General features: G+C 46.1%; 1 pseudogene; it reads right to left on the bottom strand.

The window, feature by feature from the left end:
- Positions 1-19,351: 19,351 nt before the first annotated feature.
- On the bottom strand, positions 19,352-20,966 carry LOC149367766 (uncharacterized; annotated as a pseudogene).
- Between the last annotated feature and the right edge of the window lie 756 nt (positions 20,967-21,722).

Genomic DNA, 21,722 nt, shown 5'->3' with positions numbered 1-21,722 from the left:
CGCACAAACTTTTCGGACAGGTCTCCGACTTCACGACCGAGAAAAATTTGTCATGTGATTTCTTTGTTGTTTATTGGGTTTTATGGCACATAGGCAATGAGGCCATCATGCGCCAAGCTCAGGGCATGAGGGAATTGTCCTGTGTAGAATTTTATGGGAATATTAAAATAATCGCCAGTGTAGAAAGCCTATAACATTGGTATGTGTTATCTGGTGACGACAGAGGAAAAAATTTTATGAATGGCTAATGATAAAAGCTTTAACAAGGCCAGGTAGGCTCCGCGGCCATCCTTGGCTGTGCAAGGACGTTGAGCCTCAAAACCAACCAAATAAAAACTTTAGTCCCTTTCTCAGGAATGCGAAGGTGGCTGTAGTGTATCTTAAAGTGAGGCAGTGGATCAAAATTTAGAGTCTGTTCAGCAGACCTGCTTCTCTTAAAAAATCAAACACGCAAGCTGTGTTAACAATTTGTCATGTGAGTATATTGAGAAATTTCAGTGCCAGTTCCTTGCAGTGTGCAAGGCGAACGTTGAAAAACGTTTGCTGCTCTTGAATTTATGTTCTTACCGGCCAATTAAGCGTTATTGAAACTCGGTTTGGTTTGGTTTATGGGGTTTAACGTCCCAAAGCGACTAAGGCTATGAGAGACGCCGTAGTGGAGGGCTCCGGAAATTTCGACCACCTGGGGTTCTTTAACGTGCACTGACATCGCACAGTACACGGGCCTCTAGAATTTCTCCTCCAAAGAAATTCTAGCCGCCGCGGCCGGGATCGAACCCGCGTCTTTTGGGTCAGCAGCCGAGCACCATAGCCACTGAGCCACCGCGGCGGCGTATTATTGAAACTCGGTTCTGCACGAAAGACGAACACAAAGAAAGGAAACGACACACACGGATCGCTGAACCAAGTTTCAACTATGTCCCGCCAACTTGCCCAGCACGAAGTTTTGTCAATTAAGCGTTGAGTATCATCTTGGTTCGTGTTTTGTATGAAGCAAAGCCATTGAAGGGTATCGTGCGACCATTAGCTTACTACAGATGCGCTTTTTATGCGAAAGCACTATTACGACGGGTAGACGTCGAACAAGATCTGTGCGATGTTTGTCACTTTGTGGCGAAAAACTTGCGATGTTTGTGAGTTTGTGCCAAGTGGGTTTGTGTCTTCTCTCCTACTCTAGTCCTCGTTTCTGGCGCTAACTTCATCATAAACAAACATCCCTCCTCCTGCTATTATAACCCGCGGGGGCGCGAACAGGTCACCTTCGCTGGCCAGTGCTGGAGAGCGCTAGATAATCAGCGCAGCAGCCGAACACGCTTCATGTTAAACCACAGCACTGTTTCGCGCTGTGCATTGCTCATCGTCGTCTTACTCAGCTTCCATCTGCGGCGCAAACAGAGAATTCTCTGTGCCTTCGCTCCGCAGATGGAAGTTGAACCTCTCTCTTCATCTTCGTCGCTAGTATTCGTTCTGCTTTGGTTGGGTTTAATGGGGTTTAACGTCCCAAAGAGACTAAGGCTATGAGGGACGCCGTAGTGAAGGGCTGTGGAAATTTCGAGCACCTGGGATCCTTAACGGGCACTGACATCGCACAGTACACGGGCCTCTACAATTTCGCCTCCATCGAAATTCGGCCGCCGCGGCTGAGAACGAACCAGCGTCTTTCGAGTCAGCAGCCGAGCGCCGTAACCACTGAGCCACCGCGGCGAGGCCATTCTGCTTCAACATGTTTATTGAATTTAGGCAAAAATTCTCTCATTGTTTTATCATTTGCTTGTGACGCGAGGTGCCACCAGACTTAAATCTGGTTATCGCAGCCCCACGCAACTGCTTCCATTTTGTACCAGCTCATTCAAATTTGCTACCCGCCACTACTCTTCCAACCATTTATCTGCATCTTCTCCGGCGGTGCCGTTGGGAATGGGTGGCGTTCGGAGATCCTGAAGCATACACTGAGCCTACGTTGATGGCGTGGTCATCGTCGATGTGGAGCCTTCCTTCGAGGTTCTAGTACGCTCCAGTAAAGTCCATGTTCCGGTTGGAGCTATTAGAAGCGGCGGGTGCTTCGCACGCTGTCTTCAGTCGGAGCGGCTTTTGTGGCTTTGGCGGTGTTTGCTTTACGGTTTGCTCCTTGGGAACAGCTTGGACTGCTTCGGAGGATTCAAGGAGTGAGGGAGCGAAGCATATCCTTCAGCAAGCACATCCACAGGTTGTCAAATAATGATGCCGGCAGTAAGGAAAGCGACGAAAAGGCTTCCAAGAGAAACTCGTTATTGGGCTCGCCTGTGCCCACAAAAAACTGACTCAGTAGCAGCGCGGCAACAAGCGTGCTCGCGGCAGTCGAACTCGGCCGCGCTGAATTTAACGCTGGCAAGGAACCATCAATATAAGCTGCGAAAGCAACTACGGCAACCTGGAAAAAGTGGAAGCAGTTGTACTTGGCTGCGATCACTCGAGATAAGTCTGGCCGCACCTCGTGAAACACGCAATTGATAAAACCGAGGGCCGACGCTATCGAGCATGAACAAACCGTACAAAAATATTTCGCAATATCGCCACCCCTGGGAGCTGGGATTAATTAGTTCTCAACGCCCCAGTGAATTTAATGCAAGCAACAGACTGGCCACTGACCACTTCGTTTCAGAGAGCGCAGTATATTGTGTTTGCTCTGATCACTGCTTTCGTGCGTTCGCTGAAACGTTATTCATGACTGAGAGTACAAAAGCGTAGTCCCGCTGAAATCTCACTACTGTGAATGGGAGTGTCAGATCTGTTCAGGATTGCCTGACCAATCCCAGATATGTTAGCGATTACTGTTCAAGCAACGCTTGTACAATAACGCGCGAATTCAAAGCAAGCACGTGTGGCTGGGCTTCCCACCCCTTCAAGCTGCGAAACGCGTCCGCAACAAACACGTGCATGCTTGCTGAAAAATCAGCATGCACCTGTTGAAGCTCGAAAGCTTCATGACTGATTGCTAACAGTGCACATTACTTGAACAGTGCTGCGGAACCAATCCTTTTCACATTCTCGGTCGTAATCGAGTATCGTTCGTCCGGTAGTCCGTTCGTTCGTCCGAGTATCGTACGTCCCAAAGCAACTCAGTCTATGAGGGACGCCTTAGTGAAGGGCTCCGGAAATTTCGACCACCTGGCGTGCATTAACCTGCACTGACATCACGCAGCACACGGGCATCTAGAATTTCGCCTATATCGAAATTTCACCAGCGCGGCCGTGATCGAAACCGCGTTTTTCGGGTCAGCAGCGGAGCGCCATAAGCATTGAGCCACCGCGGCGGCTGTTCGTCTGTTTAAGTCTATACGTAGTACATTGCATACAATCAGAACGAGTGTTGCGCCCAGCACATTCGCCTCCACCCAGTTTCGCAGCCTTCGGTAATTTACTCCATCAAACTCGAAGAACTAAAGGAATTGTAAAAGTTATCCCCGTAGTGAGTGCCACGCTCTCCTGGTTAAGAAGAATGGCGAGCTGGCCTAGTCGGCATGGATGGATACTGCAGGCGAACCAGAGCACAAGACGGGACATAGAAAAGGAGCGGCACACACAGCGCTGACAGCGTGGCCTGTCGCTCTTTTCCTTCGTCCGATCTTGTGCACTGGTTTTTATTCTCTACTGGTTAAGTCTTTTTTCTTCATGTCACTACCCAGGATTATAGACGTTTCTACTTGCACCGCCGTAACCAGGGTCTACAGAAAAAAAGCAAATGACGAGAGCAGTAGTATTTTCATTGTAGTGTCAGCCTCAGCCATATGCGGCACTCTGTTCAAGATGGTGCTTGCCGCAGTAGCATTGCTTCGACCACTCTTGAACTCAAGACAGGAAAGCTAGAAGGTGTATGCAAAAGCGCTAGCCAGATATAAATGTTGCCGCCACAGCCGTGAGCGAAGAAAAGCAGTCTTACCTTTCAAGTAGATTCTGCCAAGAGTTGGAATTCCAAACCACACCATGCGCTGCGCTGTACGGCACGGAATTGTTCGAGCGAAGCCCGTCGCTGAAAATACGGCGGTGTGGCACAGCGCAAGATAAGCGGACGACTAAGCAGGCTTGGCTGGCCTTGGCTTTCAGACTGTGCACAAGGTTTGCTTCCGGTTGTGGTTCCTGTCTGCATGTTATTTCAGGAAAACTTCAAGATAAAAATCGCAGGTCTCTGGAAAAGCAAAGCTACGCTGTTCGCCGCTACCGCATTATTTGACAAATCCGAATAATAAGTGTCACACTGGAATATGAATGCTAAGTGCGTCGGTCTCAAATACCGACGTAGGACGCGACGTATCGGCTCAAATGAAATAGCAGCAGGTATACTCTGATGAAATGCCGCGCGGGCTTACTTACATAAAAAGTTAGTTGGTTAGTTATATTGATTTTAATGGCGCAAAAGCAACTGAGGCTATGATGCGCCAAACACAAGGTTGGAGTTTTTGTTAAAGGTAAAGGTTTTTATACTTAGAGTTTGTTTAAAACGCTGGCTTCCTTGAGAAACCTAAAAATACATGAGATATCAACCAGCGCACGATCGCCTAAAAGTAACATGGAGTGTAATGGGAGTCTTTCCCTATAAAATGTTGTAAAATATTTCTTTCTTAGTTCTTCTAGTTTGACACATGAAATTAAAATGTGGTTCACTGTGAGTTCGGCACCGCACCTTTCACAGAGAGGTTTGTTTTGTTTGGATAGCAGAAAGCTGTGCATGAAGTGGGTGTGTCCAATGCGGAGCCGACATAAAATAACTTCGGTAAAACGTTCTTGATGCCTACATGATTGCCATTCACCTAAAATTGCCTTTCAGAATCTAGTTTGTTGTTTACGTGCTCTTGCCATGCAGCCTGACACTTATTTTTGAGTTTACTGTATATAAACTTTAAACAATCCCTGTGCGGTATGTTCACTTGCTTTATTTGGCGATTCCGGGCTTGTGCAGCGCATACATCTGCTTTCTCATTACCTACAATTCCAACACGGCTAGGAACCCAGCAGAATTTAATGTTATGCTTTTGTTTTGTGATTTTAACTATGTTATGTATGATGTTTCCTATTATAGGTTCAGCTGCATTTCTGGAGTGCAGTGCTTTAAGCATACTCAGGGAATCAGTGTAAATGATGCTATTTTTGATATTCTCTCTTACTATTTTTTCTACAGCTCCAAAGATGGCATAACACTCAGCAGTAAAAACCGATGCGCATTCTGGTAGTCGCATTGTCTGTTTATTTTTTCCTTGGATAACTGCAATTCCAACGTGACTTTCTGTTTTTGAGCCATCGGTATAAAATTCAATGTGGGTGTCATACTTTTCTTGTAGTGCAAAAAATTCCTGTAATATATACTCATTCGGCATTTGCTTTTTATCTAAATGTGTCATTGTGAGGTCACATACTGAAGGCAGGCTGTACCATGGTGTTAAATATTCATTCCTTTGTGCAATATTCGGTAGGGCATCTAGTACTGCTAGCTCTTCGCATTTATCTTCAAAGCGCAGTAGTAATGGCCTGATAGAATGTGGTTTGTTGATGAATAATCTTTTAGATGGGCACTTGGTGACAACTGGATGGCAGAGATGTTTCGGAAGAGAACGGATTTTTAAGACATATGAGCATGTAAGGGCGATTCTTCGATCCTCAAGAGCGGCTTCATTAGTTTCAACGTAAAGGCTAACTACTGGTGATGTTCTGTATGCTCCAGATGATAGGCGCAGACCAAGATTATGAATGGGGTCTAATCTTTTTAAGTAGGATGCTCTTGCCGAACCATATACTATGCACCCGTATTCCAGCTTGGAGCGCACCACAGAGCGATATATTTGTAAAAGGCTTGCTCTATCGGACCCCCACCGCTTCCGTGAGAGCACATTTAAGATATTGAGGGCTTGAGAAGCTTTTTTTAAGGTTGTTAATGTGTGGTAGAAACGTGAGTTTCTTGTCGAAAGTTAGGCCTAAAAATTTGTGTTCTTGTTTAATTCGTAGCGCAGTGTGATTCAGGTATACATTGGGATCGGCCTGTAGGCCTTGTCGCAATGAAAATGAACAGCTACTGTTTTTTGAGGAGAAAATTTAAACCCATTTCTGTCTGCCCAAGCACCTAGTTTATTTAGTGTGATTTGTATTTGTCTCTCACAGGTTGATATGCTGGAGGACGTGCATGCTATTTGTAGGTCATCTACATAAACCGAATACATTATGGACTTGGGTATTGCTTTAGCTAAGGAATTCATTTTTATTATGAAGAGTGTCGTGCTTAGAATGCACCCCTGGGGTACCCCGTTCTCTTGGGTGAAAGTCATGGAGAGAGTTGCTCCTAGGCGGACTCGCAATGTGCGGTTAGCCAGGAAGTCGTTCAAGCAGTTCAACATCCTGCCGCGGATACCTAGCTCTGCTAGGTCACGGAGGATGCCGAACTTCCACGTAGTATCGTAGGCCTTCTCCAAGTCGAAGAAGACCCCAATACAGTGCTGCTTGTGGATGAACTCCTCCCGGATGGTGTTTTCTAGACGGACAAGGTGATCAGTGGTCGAGCATGCTTTATTAAACCCACATTGGTGTGTGTCTAATAGTTGCCGAGATTCAAGTACGAAGGTCAAGTACGAAGGTACGAAGGTCTACTCCACCTTGGGGGATTCCCCTAAATATTTGGTCAAAACACTGTTCCCACTTCGAGTTATAGATCAATTCGCTCTCGCCCTACCATAAGCTTGCCGTCCCGGTTAGCTCAATTGGTAGAGCGACTGCTCCGGTGTAGCGGTTGGTCCCGGGTTCGAACCCCGGACCAGGACGAATTTTTCTTTAACTACGAAGTTTCTGTGAAAGCTGTATAGCTTTCCTTGTGGCCGTATGGCTGCGCTCTGGTGGACGTTAATGAGTAATTACTCCCTTATTACAAATCTACTCCACCTTGGGGGATTCCCCTAAATATTTGGTCAAAACACTGTTCCCACTTCGAGTTATAGATCAATTCGCTCTCGCCCTACCATAAGCTTGCCGTCCCGGTTAGCTCAATTGGTAGAGCGACTGCTCCGGTGTAGCGGTGGTCCCGGGTTCGAACCCCGGACCAGGACGAATTTTTCTTTAACTACGAAGTTTCTGTGAAAGCTGTATAGCTTTCCTTTGTGGCCATATGGCTGCGCTCGGGTGGACGTCAATGAGTAATTACTCCCTTATTAGGTCAGTCTAATGTTTATTGCACTTTCAAAAGATTTAGCAATGCAGCTGGTGAGGGCTATTGGTCTGTAACTGCTAGGACTTGTTGGTGGTTTTCCGGGTTTGAGAAAAGGTATTATGACTGCTTTTTTCCACTCGTCAGGTATATTTCCAGTTATCCAGATTTTATTAAAGAATTTTAACAGTGCCTCTACAGCAGCCTCGGAGAGATGGGCAAGCATATCACAGTGCACGTTGTCTGGTCCTGGTGCTGTCTTTTTTCCAGAAGATGATACCTTAATTAATTCTTGGAGTGTGAGAGGCTGGTTGTAATCTTCATGTATACCTGCTCCGGATGAAAATTTTTGTTTTTCAGCTATTGCTTTGTGTTTCTGAAATGTGTTTGTGTAGTTTGATGAGCTTGAGATATTAGCAAAGTGCTCGCCCAATATGTTGGCCTGTTCTTCTAAAGATGTTTGTGTCTCGGGTGCTGTCAAGAGAGGAAGTGTAAATTTACGAAGTTTTTCCCACATTTTCTTTGATGTTGTTGAGCTGTTTATTGAGGAGACATATTTCTGCCAAGAGGTTTTCTCAGCATTTCTTCGCACAAACCGCGCTCTGGCTTTTGTCTTCTTAAAGGTAAGTAAGTTCTCTGCAGTGGGATATCGACGCAGAGCGCTCCAGGCTTTGTTTTGTTGCTTTTTGCTAATGTGCATTCTTGTGTACACCACACTTTATGTTTCTTTTGTGCAAGTCCTGTTGTTTGTGGTATAGCGAGGGTTGCGGCCGATATTATGCATTCAGTAACTTCTCATTAATTTAATCTGTGCTGAGGTGGTCACAAAATTCCTTTTCCAGAGTGGCACTTTTTGTAAAAAGTGACCAGTCGGCGAGCTGAATTTTCCAGCGCCGCGGCCTTGTGGGGATGATTGGAGTGGACGATGAGGGCCTGATGATGGTAGGTAAGTGATCGCTGCCCATGGGGTCATTTAAAACATCCCATTTAAAATCGTTAAAAAGTAATGGTGATGCGAAGGCTAAATCGAGAGAGCTCATTTTTGCTGAGCTTGGACAGCAATATGTGGCTTTTCCCGTATTTAAAAGATAGACATTATTCAAAAGTATAAAATCTTCGATTGTTTGGCCTCTAGAGTCACACCGTTCGCTTCCCCAAAACGGAGAGTGAGCGTTAAAATCGCCAACTACCAGAAATGGCTCCGGCAGTTCATCGATCAGGCCTTCTAGATCTTGGCATGTTAAAGTGATGTGTGGGGGAAGATATACAGAACATATTGTTATGGTTTTGTAGCTGATGACGCTAACCGCAACCGCCTCAAGTTTTGTTTTCAGTTTGATTTCTTGAGCCGGGACACCGCTTTGAATGACGATTGCGACGCCTCCCGAGAGTCTATTTGGATTCTCGCGATCACGCCTAAACGTTTTATAATGTTTTAAGATATTTGAATGTTGTGGACCAAGATTGGTCTCTTGAAGACATAAAGCTAGAGGCATCACTGACCCTAGAATATGTGTTATATCACTGTAGTTCCTCAACATTCCTCTACAGTTCCATTGAACCACAAATGTCATGTTTGTGTTTTTGGGTTGGAATGGAACGGAAAGAATTTACTTTTCTGGGCCCGTTACCGGGGTTCTGTCTTTTCTTCGCTCGTGAGAGCCGGTCCGCCGCTGCAAAGCGGGCGGAGTGGTAGTTGTATCCATCACCTCACCAGAGGTGCTGGAGGACCGAAAAGCCGCGGATGTGTTGGTGTCGGGCCTTCCCCGACGGGGGGAAGTCCTGCGGGATGCTGACCCGTGGGCAGGCACTCCCTGGCTTGGAGTTGGCAGAGCAGCCTTGGCTGTCTCTGCCTGGGGCGTTGATGACACTACCACAGGCGCGATGGGAGTGGCCGCGGCAGATGCCGGAGTGCTGCGTGGTGCACCATCCCTGCGCGCCACGTCCGCAAAGTTTGGTTTGGCTGTGAAAGAGAATGTATTTGTCAGTGCAGAACGCCTTCTGGCTTCTTTGAATGAAATGTTTTCTTCAGTCTTAATGGCGATGATTTCTTTCTCCTTTTTCCAGGACGGACACGCCCTGGAGTACGCAGCGTGGTCGCCTTCGCAGTTAGCGCAGCGTAGAGCTGCGTCGCATTCCTCAGAATGGTTGTCCTTTGACGCACATTTCGCGCAAGTTTCGCGGCCGCGGCAACTCTGTGAGCCGTGGCCAAACCTCTGACAGTTAAAACACCTTCGGGGGTTAAGGATGTCGTGCCTTACATTTAGTTTAAGGTATCCAACGTCGATTGTTTCAGGCAATGTGCATGTGTTGAAAGTCAGAACCAGATGTTTGGTATCTATTTCTCTGTTGTCCTTGCGGATCTTGATTCGATATACTTCAATGACATTTTGCTCGGAAAGCCCTTCCAGCATTTCTTTCTCGGTAAGGTGTAGAAAATCATTTTCTGAGATGACGCCACGGACAGTATTGAGTGATCGGTGTGCAGTGATGGAGACAGGTGTGTCCCCAATAGACACTATGTTACAGTTTTGTGGTTTGGACATTGTCTCGGAGTTCCAGCAATAAATCGCCACTAGTCATTTTGGATACTTTGTAGCCAGAGCCCAAAGCTTTTGTTAAGCATTTCGATACCATGAAGGGGTTTAGAATTCTGGCCTGTTTATCTTGAACTTCACTGTGGACAACATGGGATTTGGCAAATGTTGGTTTCTTTTTGGAAAAAAAGTTCTCTGCTTCGTTCCGCCCTCTCTTGAGAGAGCGATCAGGTTTTGAAAGGGGGGGAGCCATAAAAAATTGATGTTTTTCGGTCATGGTGCCAGCCACCCACCATGGAACCCAACAAGGCGACGGGACAGGAACTTGCAGGCAAGTCCTGCCCACGCCAGCTGTTAACCTTATCTATAACCTAATATGACTCAACTCACGGTAGTTGGTCACACACGGTTAACCCTCGCCGCCAGGAAAGAGAGGAAAAAACGAAGAGAGGAGGATACAGGAAAGTTGTAAGAAAGGAAATAGGAAAGTGAAAGATAGAGGGGCGGACAGGAAAAGGCGACTGCCGATTTATTCCGGTTGGGCCAGGCCGGACGTGCCGTCTACAGGAAGCTGGGGCCAAAGTGGTGTGTTGCCTCCGCCGAGGGGCCTTAAGGGTCCAAACGCTCGGCATCGGCTCAACCACCACGATCCCCTTTTCCCGGGACACGGCGATGCCACGCACAGCTAGGCGCGGATGCTCGGGTCCGTGATGACGCATTGCTCACCATCATCCCCCTGCGGGGATGTCCCTGCGGATGCTCGGGTTAACCCCATGGTGTCGCCGCTCAGCAACGTCTGCAGGCTGCAGACGCCTCCCTGCGGGGATACTTATATATACAGGGTGTTTCACCTAAGACTTTCTGCAATTTTTAAAAATAAGCTATTTGAATTAGATGCGCGCTTTTTCTGGCATAGCACTGTCAGTGGTGTGGTACATCATAATGCAGCTAAGACGTGCTAACTAGCAGGCTTGTTAACCAATATTTAATAGTTAACTTTTAAACTATTACAGTTGGGCTCCTTAATTATTGAGAGGTATGTAGCCCACCATAAGTAATGTCCATATCCGTTTTTAGAATTTCGAGAACGCGATTATCCTCGGCGCTGTGGCCCAACAAATTTCGCCTACATCGCGCCAAAATACATGCGGTTTGAGAAGCTTGCAGGCAAAGCAACCTCTCCAGTAAACCTAACTCGTCGAGATAGCCAAAATTTGTTGGGCCACAGCTCCGAGGATAATCGCGTTCTCTAAATTATAAAAACGGATATCGACATTACTTACGGTGGGCTACATGCCTCTCAATAATTAAGGAGCCCAACTGTAATAGTTTAAAAGTTAACTATTAAATATTGGTTAACAAGCCTGCTAGTTAGTACGTCTTAGCTGCATTATGATGTACTACACCACTGACAATGCAATGCCAGGAAAAGCGCGCATCTAATTCAAATAGCTTATTTTTTAAAATTGCAGAAAGTCTTAGGTGAAACACCCTGTATATATATATATATATATATATATATATATATATATATATATATGTATATATATATATATATATATATATATATATATATATATATATATATATATATATACAGGGTGTTTCACCTAAGACTTTCTGTAATTTTAAAAAATAAGCTATTTGAATTAAATGCGCGCTTTTTCTGGCATAGCATATACATATATATATATATATATATATATATATATATATATATATATATATATATATATATATATATATATATATAAAAATACTATATACAGTTTTAATGCATTTACGAGCCGTCGTTAGGGGAAGTAAAAACGACCGCTTGTGGCCTCGAAACGGGCATCAAGTCATCGAAAGCCTGCAGCACACACGTATACAGTTTTTAAGCATGAAATGCTTTTAGCTCCCGTTGTCGGCAGTGTGGTGACGTCACTACGAGACCGAGAGCCAACATCCGGGCACTGAATTCGACTCATCCGGGCTCTGAAACGAAAGCATCCGGGCACCGTACGAGATTTAACGAGTCTCATACGCGATCTGTTAGGGGCTTTGAGAGAGGGCCGCTTAGAGCAAGAGCGGAGCTCCAGGGCGAGAAGGGCTTTGGGCGGAAAAACTGCTTCCACGCCGTCCCCAAGGATGGCGCCGCGGTCCCACGCTCACTAAAGCCCGTCGATAATTTGAAAGTAGCGACACTCTCCTCCCCTCCGGCGTTTTCCTCCTCGAATATCCTCGCCCGCCGGCTGCGCGGGCTGCACACGGCACGCTTTTTTGGCCATCGCTCGCTCGCCGTCCGGGCAGTTGGCTGACACATGCGCGCGCTCTTAAGTTCGCGCTTTTTCCACGCTCTGTTATTGAATAAAAACACGAGAAAGACATGCGACAAGCGTGACTACCACGAGCCACATAAATTAGCGTCTCGTACGCGCAATGAAAGTGCCAATTACGAGCGGTTGCAGCACGAACAAAACCACTTGCTGCATACGTCTCACATTCTTTTGACTTTTCAATACCGTGTGTCTCAACCCGGCATAGCATATGAAGCATAATATTAACAATATATTTGAACATTCCTAAATATTTTCAGCATACCAATGTTTAGTTAAATGTAGATTCACTTCGAACTAATTATAGCGGAAGTACAGTTTATGAAGTTGTTCACGAGTGGAGTTTCAGAAGTAGGATGGTTGCTGGGAACAAGCTGGGGCATTTGCTTCGATGGCCGTCCTAAAATTTTTCATTAAAGTTCAGTCTGAGTTTGGCACCGCGCAGTGCACATGCAACGGCTTAATCGTTTTTGTAGTTGAGAATTTTCGCGGTGGCTTAAAAACGAATATGAACTTTTTTCTATTAAGCATGAAATGACTTCAGCTCCCGCTGTCGACGACCTTGAGGCGATGTCGAGCCGTAGCCGAGAGCCAAAGATCCGCGCACCGATTTTCCGTCATCCAAGGAAAGTGTCCGCACCGCAAAATTTGGCCCTCTCAACCGCCAAAATTTGACCTTGTCCGAATTTCATTAAAATTGGTGTCAAGCCTAATTTTAATATGAACAATTCAATGGTGAGCTCCAAAATTCGGTGGGCTATCCCCAAAATTTGTCTCTCTGGAACACATAAATTTGACGTCGTCCAATTTGCACAAACCTTAGGGTCCAACCTAATTTGACTATAGGAAACTCAGTGTTGGCTTCCAAATTTAGGTATACCACCCCCAAAGTTTGGGACACTTGGGCATTTTCCGCAAACATTCTACTCCTTTTTAAATCCGCTTAAAGAGATGTTACGTTAGGAAAGAAAAAAACTGATAGCAACGACCGTGACAAAACCCAAGAGAAGTTATAGGGTCTTAGCAATTTGGTCAGCCACAGTCAAGGCTATCCTCAAGCAAGTGCCTGACTAATATAAGTCTTGAGTATAAGTAGTCACAATATGGCACACAGTTTTTCAGATGCAATGTTTATTACAGATGAGTCGTGTAGTTTTACGACAAAAATATACATAAAGACCACGAATAAGCCAGCTGTGGACATCTGTCACCCGTTGGGTGCAGTCCTCAAATCAAAACACAGAAAACAAAAACATACTTAGGGAAATGAAACAGCTCAGATGTAGGCCTATAGTTTTTGAGCGGATGATGTATTCACCAAAAGGCTACGCGACCATGCTCAACTAAAGCAAATGATCACAAACTGTAGCAATGAATATACAAAAATGGCATGCATTGGATATTTCAAATACTTCAGTACATTCAGGCAACAATGGAAAGCACTGAAGTTATTAAAAAATGAATTATTTATGTGAATGCAATATGAGGTCTTTTCCGAGAATGTGGCATTGATAATATCACCTGGTAGAAGCGTAACGGTACAGCAAAACAACAAATAAGCGTAGATCGTTAGACAAGTTGCATTCATAAAAAAAAACCTAGGTTAAATCTCGCTCGGGACATGCGCCGCATTACTGCTTTGTGCACCATTACCAGAGGTTAGACAAATTTACTACACCGCGGATACCGCTGCACGCATACCAACGCTTTTGCTTCCATACTTGCTAACACATGCACACTGTCGTGACCGTACTTCTGACCACGTGGGCTCGATCAAGCAGCTACCGTGAACAATCGACAAGGCCGACGACCTCGCGACGGCGGTGGTGCAGTGGGGTGCTTGGAATGCCCCCATCCGAGCATAAGTGGATTAGTGCAGCGGAATTCCTTGAGCGGAGGTGACCACGGCAGCAGCGGCGAAGGCAGGAGACGCGCAGGAGGCATTGTCAGAGCAACCACAGCGAAAACGGAGGCGACGTGGCGGCGCCAGTCACGCTGGCTGTTAATTGAAGACGGCTGTGTTCCCGACTCGTGTTCTGGACATTCCGCGGGGAATCAAGTTTATTCACCTGCTGGAAGACTGCGGGAGATTGCTTTCCAGCCGGGCTGGATGAGTCAGCATCTCCCCCTTCCCATCGACCTAGCTGCGAGAGAGTGGAACAGCCCGCACCTGCCCTGGCGGGGGTGGTAACACGAACGTCCCCTTCGGTCCACCGGATTGGACAGTGCTCTTCGAACATTATTCCCCAGCCAGGGATCTGGGGAATCCGAAGCATATTTAACTCGGCCGTGAGCGTGGCCGAGAGAAGCCTGCTAGCTCCAGTCGACTACGGTTGACGAAGACGTTCCCCTTCCACTGAGAGTCATTCTCAGGCCCGCTTTGTAAATAATGTAAATAAGTGTATAAAGTTTTTCCTTACCTTCCTCTAAGCACAGTCTCCCATCCTCTTTGTCCCATCACCGGTCTCCGGCCATGCTACCCGGGTCGCAACAACACACATTGTATGCATCAGCCGCCGCTATTATAGCACGTTGAGCGGAACCATAAAGTGACAACAATAACACGCATAACGAGGCAAAATGATCAGTGAATTAAGTGAGGTTGTTGGCCTTGTGATGCGCATGCATGCAGTTTCAGTATACACGGTCGCCTGGAAGAAATGCACAGTTTCTCGCAGAGGTGGGCAGTCTTCGTCGGGGTAAAGTTCTTGCGGCCGATGTTGTGCAGCCGATTTTTTCTTCTAATGCTGTCTTTCTTGCCGCTGGGAATCGCGAAAAGAACAAAGCCTTTTTCACGCCGGCTTGTGCACTGAAATGCGCAGCAACTCGACATAGCGCTGCACTAAAAGAGCGCGAATAACGCGAAGTGCAAGCGCGCAATTCCAGGGAGCTCGGTCGTAGCAGCGGCGGCTGGCCAAAAAATGGCACCCACGAAAAATGAAAGCACAAACAGAGCGAACTTTCCGCGCGCTTTTCCCGGAGGCCGCCCGCGGAGCCAATCACCGTTGAGAAAAGCGCCGATGGGAGAGGTGAGAGAGGAGGATCGGCGAGGGTGCGTGGCGCGGCGGCATAGTTCACAGAAAGACGCTACTTTCAAATTATCGAGAGGCTTTAACGCTCACGCATGTAAAAGACCGGCCGCTGGGCCTTCAGCTAATGACGTTTCCCCCTTTGGCGTATTCGAACGCGCTGAATATACATTCTTGTCAGGCCGCGTCTCGTCGTGTCCGCGTACGCTTCTGTATCGTCCTGCATTTCAATGCCGCCACCGTCACCGCTGCTTAAGCCGAGCAATGGAGCCTGATGAAAGGAGAGATAGGAAGCGTCTTGCGGGAAGCGGTCGCTTTGCGAGTGATACGCCACAGCAGAAGACTGCTCGCCCCTGCCGACAACGCCATGATTATGCGGCCGCTCCTGAAGGCGACAAGGCCGCCACGGTTCGCGGCTACCTACCTAACGCACTATTGCAAGCAATTGCTTCGACGCAACAGGAAGAGTGTGGTGTGGTGTGCTGTGGTGGGTTGAACACTAGACCAATTTCAAGATTTTGACTAGTACCATCTACAGCCAATGTGTTATGCCCGTAAACATTTCATGCTTACTGTACTCTCTGTTACGGGAGAGGCAGAGATTTTTTTTATTGGGGCTTGCCCGAGTGGACGATCATTTCTTGCCTGCCTACGTACTGCGTACAGCATGCACCATGCCCGCTTTGCATCACTAAATCGTAAACTCAGAGCTCCATCGTATTGGATGTTCTGATAAAGGTCATTTTAAGGCATTGAAGGGATCAAGCTTGGATGCCAGCTCAAACAGAAGTAAAGGGGTTTTTAATGCCGAAACATTAACAGTCCCATTCCATAACGACAAAACTTAGCCGCCGCGGTGGCTCAGTGGTTATCGTGCTCGGCTGCTGACCCGAAAGACGCGAGTTCGATCGCCCGTCGAATTTCGATGAAGGCGAAATTCTAGAGGTCCGCTTACTGCGCGATGTCAGTGCACGTTAAAGAACACCCGGTGGTCGAAAATTCCGCAGCCCTTCACTACGACGTCTCTTATTTCCTGAGTCGTTTTGGGATGTTAAACCATTAAAAACCAAACCTAAAGAAAAGCATCACGAGAAAAGCCGGCGCCGTTTGTCTGTGTGAGTATGCGCGAGAGTGCGTGTGTGTGCATCAACTCGCAGATGGTATCCCAGCGATGGCTAGAAGAAAACGGTGACGCCATCAAAAGGCAGCATGACGTACACAGCAAGCTGAACACCACCACTCCAGACAATCTTACACACCTGGTTTTTCTATATAGAGGGCGTTTCATCTAAGATTTTACCTAATTTTAAAAATATGCTTTTTTAGTTACACATTTCTATCCAGAGCATTGTCAGCGGTATAGCATATCAGGATACAGCTAAGACGTCCTAACTAGCTGGCAGGTTAATTGATATTGAGTCGATAACTTTTGAAGTATTACTGTTAGGCTCCTTCATTATTGAGAGGCGTCAGCCCACGGTAAATTTATTTATTTATTTATTTACATACGTACAGCGCCCTTGCCGGCATTAGTGTAGGGGGAAAGAAAAAAACAATATGAGTGCACAGATGATATCATAGAAATTCAGCAGCAAGTTGAAAAGCATGAAACAAGCAGTGAAAAATAAAACAATACGTATACACATAGTTGTCTTTATATTTGCATCACTTAAACAAACTGTATCATGGTAAGTGGAAACACAGGTATGAGAAGTTAAATGTCCACACAAGTTTTTAGAATTTCGAAAACGCGGTTTCCCACGGCACTGTGACCCAACGGAGGCGGCAGTAGCTCTCAGAAGGATGTACTGACCGCATACCAGGAAGTTACGCAAGCCTACCGTCTGGCCCGCAAACAATATCCTGCCAGCCACAAAACCCTAACTAAAACCCAAGAAAACACCTGGCGCCGCTTACAGACAAATACGTACCCTCATCCCACAATTTACTCGCACATTTACCCAGACAAGTACACGGGTACATGTAAATTCTGCCCTGCAGCCAACCTCACGCATATGATGTGGGGTTGCTCGAATCTTCCCAAACGACAGAGCAACATTGAAAATATGGAGCAGTGGGAGGCACTGATGCGCAGTTCAGATCCAGCCGTCCAAGTGGCGCCATGCGAGTGGGCTGCGGAGGCCGCCGGGGCTCAGGGGCTCCCGTCTGCCTGATCCCATCACCCTTCCCTTTTATATTTGAGCACAAATAAAGTCTTAAACCACAACAACAACAGATTTTGCCTTTTTTCGGCGAATTACGTGCTCTTGAGGAGTTGCTTTGCCTGCAGGCTTCTCGAAAGCGCAAATATTTTGGCACGATGTAGCCAAAATTTGATGGTCCACAGCGACGAGGGCAGCCACCTTTTTGAAGTTCTAAAAATTGATATGGGTATTACTTACGGTGGGCTGCACCAACACCACCTAGACTTTCTTTAAGGCTTCTCCCCGTTTGCGTGACGTCACCGCACTGCGACGGCCCAGTAGGTTCGGCTTCCGCGCTCGCACGCATTTCGCGCATTTCAGAGTGCTGATTATGTCTCTCGAAAAGAAAATTACTTTTTTTTAAATCGTGTTTTGCTTGCCCACAACCTAACCGTATGTTTTTTTTGTTCTTGTTTCTTTCAAAGTATAAGCAGTTACATTTTGGCAGACTTTTACTGATTTCATATCAAAACGCGCCTTTCGCATGTGTAAAGATACGTTCGTAATATTTTTTTTTATTTAAAATGAACAATACAGAGGACTTTCAGAAGTCGTATTTTATTTTCAGATGAGAAACACGATCAGTAGCAGTAGGAGGTAAGGAAACTGTTGCAGCACTGAATCATAAAATACAGTAAGTGAAGATAACAGCAGAAAAGCTGTAAACAGAAAGCAAACACAAGAAAAGATGGAGAATATATATTAATACAACGCAAAAACTGGTTCAGAAATTAAAAAAAAACTAACAAACACAGTCACAAGCACACACGGTAGTCAATTCTTCAATGTCTTCAATTTTCTCTCTTTTTCTTTTGTTACCTTTTCAACTATAAGTTGATCATTTTTTTCTTTTGCAAAGGTTATTTAGAAGCGTGTTTGCAGCTGCATTTAGGACATAGTGCATTACCAACTGCGGAGTGTGCCCATTCGCACACACATCAAAGTCAATGCCGTCGTTTATCACATCATGTGTGAGTGCCAATAGAGCCTCTTTTTGATTTCGTAGTGCATGAAATTGTGTGGCATGCTGTTCGCTTCTCAGTTTGTCAAGAACTATCTCAGCAGTAAGAAAAGCATTTACTATGGCAGGCTGTGGAAACTTGAGACCACCACGAGTCATGGCCTGGACTAATCCCCACCTTCTACTTCAATGTCATCTTCTAGCATTAAATTTTCTTTGCAAGAAATGCATGACAGCTTTTTGAACGCAGCGTGGGCACAATAGCCAGCAACGTAAGTGGTTGCTGGGAGATTTGGCGCCTTCGCATAATCGTTGTCCGTTACCTCAATGTCAAACACTTCAAGTATTGCATCGTTGACTGCTACCACATCTGTTGCAGCCTCAAACTCCGGGAACTCTAGAATGTTCTGAAGACGAAGCTTTCGCTCCGACTCATACACTTGTCTTATGGAAATGTGGTATTGCGCACCGGAGAGTTGGCGGTATTTGCCGAACCTCTCTTCCAAACAATCAGTCTGAAACTTTCCTAAAAGTACATACTTAAAGTTCATTTCCTCTAGGCAATACCTAGTTACCTTTACTAAGGTGTCTGTCGTGAGTCGGAGCGCACTGTGAGTCTCTCTCGTAAGTATGCCTGCGTCAAATTTGAGAGACTGCCACAGATCTAGGCACTCTACTGTACTTAACAGAAACTGGACCTGTGGACTTGACACTGATGTAATCGGTGACTGTAGCTCATCACGAAGTCGAATGCCCTTGTTGCATGTCTTTACATTTACAATGTTCCACCACTTTGTTATTGTTTCAAGGAACTCTGCAGTACCAGACACATGATCGAGATCAAGTCTGGGCCCACATGCTCGCAGAGCTGCTGCCGTAGACAGGCTGAAAATCCTTAGCGCGAGCTTGACATTCTGCCGCTCCATATTCGATGGGTTCAGAGATTTAGATGAAAGCGTTGGTGCTGATTTAATCAGCTGACCCTGTTCTTTCGAGTGAAGTTCTCGAAGTGTTTTAAATGAAGCTGTAAGTATAGGTGGGTTTATGCTAGGTCCTGTGGGGCTAGGAAAGAACATGCATGTTCCAGCATTTCGCTGACTAATCCAGTTATTCCTGACGTATTTTATTAAGTGTACAGGATCAATCAGAAAAAAGAAAGGACGTTTGGAGTCTGCAGGGTGTGGATACGCACTCTGAAGTTTGCAGGGGGCCCCAAAAAGTGATATTGTTTTCCGGTTGATCGAGTTATTGTCAGTTATGACTGCGATTATACGCAACCCAACATGCTCTAGCTGAGTAATGATGCTATGCAGAATAGTGTGAAGCTGCTGTGCGTTGATACGCTCTACTGGCAGTATGTGCACAACATTCTTCTGACGCAGCTTTGCATCATAAAAACATGGGCTGTTTTTGCTGCATTAGTGCTATTGGTAGCTGCACCAACAATTGCTCCTCCCTTATAATCAAAATAAGGCTGCAGGTGAATTTCGTCCATCATGAGAACAATTTTTTCATGCTCCTTCATTGCTACGACAAGCTTCTTTGCATAAGATAGGAAAGAAGTGCCTTGCTGCTCAGCTGCCGGGCTTACGTTGTAGGAGTTACATATACGACGTATTGTAGATTGATGGGGTAGTCTAAGGTTTCCGGAACTACGAAGGAACCTATAAGCATGCGGAGAAACTGTAAATAAAATGCTTGAGAAAACCAGCAACTCTGCAGAAAACCGGGATGACCTGCTATGCTTGACAAGAAGAAGAGAAACTTGCTCTTTAAAAAAACTAACTGCATTGAGTTGTTCAACATCTGCCACTTCACAATTTGAGGCATCTTCAAGCAGGGAAAGTGACAACTTAAGCAAACCATCAATTTTTTCTTCGTGCTTAGACAACAATTTTCCGTGAAACGACTCTACAGCATCCAGCAGATCTGTCAAGGAACGGATATCATGTACTTTGTGAGGGATAGTATCTGTGCCATCAATCGTAGTCAGCTGCACATTTCGGTAATGAACTTTCACCATGAGGTCCTCTAAGACCGTGACTGACGACAAAACACGAGGGACGTCATCAACAGCAAGATTGAGAAAAACGACGCAGGCAGGTCGAGAAATAACATTCCAAAAATCAGAAAGCTTGATTTGAGGTAGGCACTCCAGTAGAACTTGGAAAGTGTCAATCTTGTTCTTCGCTTCTTCCTCCTCGTGTGTCTGCAGTGACATGGCGATGGCATCTCGTAAAGAAGCTTCTTCAAGACGCATCCTCTTTTCAGCGGGTGCTTCTCGGGACGTAGTGGCGGGCGCGGAAAGGTACGCGGGACAGTTCGGGAATACACTGGGAATGGCGTCGGAGCTGAGACGAGCGATCTTCAGTTTTGCCTCGACGACATTGCCCGTTTTTGAGTCCACATACTTAGTAGTAGTCCGAATGTCTGACTCTTTAAAGTGCCGCTCGCAGACCTGCAAAGCCCAGCGCAGATAAGGTCAGCATATTTAAGATGATTAATTCCATGGGTGCATAGCAATTAGCGCAGTAAAATATTTCATGTTTAGAATATTTCCAACTCGCCTAGCCACTAGGCCATGTTTTAGCGCACTATGTACACACAGCTACGTCGCGGGTTGGAAATCAGCACGTGGAATGACTTTCAACCATCGCCTCCTTCTGTCAGCATCAGCTGGGAAAGTGAAGACGCGCACAGGCTTTTCTCCATCGTAATTCCCGCGGCAGCCGGGAACACAACAGTGTCCAGGCATTTTAACAAATGGCCCAGGAACTGTCTCACGCACACATCACTTTCACAGACGTTTCCCAGGATTGCACTTCGAGTATTCACAGCTGGCAAGGAAGCTTCAGCAAATGACAAAGAAAGAAAGAACAGCGGAGGAACAGCATGTAACACACGTGCAGCACATGTTCAAGCACGACGGTAATGATGATTACAGCAATCGCGATGTCTCCTTTCAAATGATTGCTTTCAAAAATTTACAAGAAAAACTGCATAAAGTAAGCTTTTAAAAATTGAACAGTTTCTAAAAATGCGAACGAAGATTTTTAAAGCGAAATAAATATTTTTCATGTCTTCTAACAGAGTCAAATTCTTTATCTTCGATTTTTTATGCGCAAATACGCCTCGGAGTACTCTGCTCTTGAACGGTTTGAAACAGCGCGGGAGGAGAACGGCGGCAGCGGCCGCCAGGAGGTGCGGCCGCAGCGGTCAGTCGTGGCTGCTCCCGCTGTCGTAGTGCGGTGACGTCACGCGTCGGAGGAGGAATCCTGGAGAGGCCTTAAAAAGTCTAGGTGGTGTTGGCTGCACACCTGTTAATAATTTATGATCCTAACAACAATAGTTCAAAATTGGATGTGGCTTAGCTCAGCTAGGCCAGAATATACGTACTGAAAGCAGTTTTGTCTGCTGACATTTCGGCAGCGACACGCCGTCGTTGGCGGCGTCTCTTCGCGAGACGTTCCTGTCGTTCTTCGGGCGTCTCGGTGCCAGCTTACCCTTTCTC

This window comes from Amblyomma mixtum, chromosome 1, assembly GCF_055824585.1.
Source record: "Amblyomma mixtum isolate Tamu chromosome 1, ASM5582458v1, whole genome shotgun sequence".
In the NCBI taxonomy this organism is placed as follows: Eukaryota; Metazoa; Arthropoda; class Arachnida; order Ixodida; family Ixodidae; genus Amblyomma; species Amblyomma mixtum.
The sequence above is the reverse complement of the archived record's forward strand: the minus strand, read 5'-3'. Positions and strand labels throughout refer to the sequence as shown.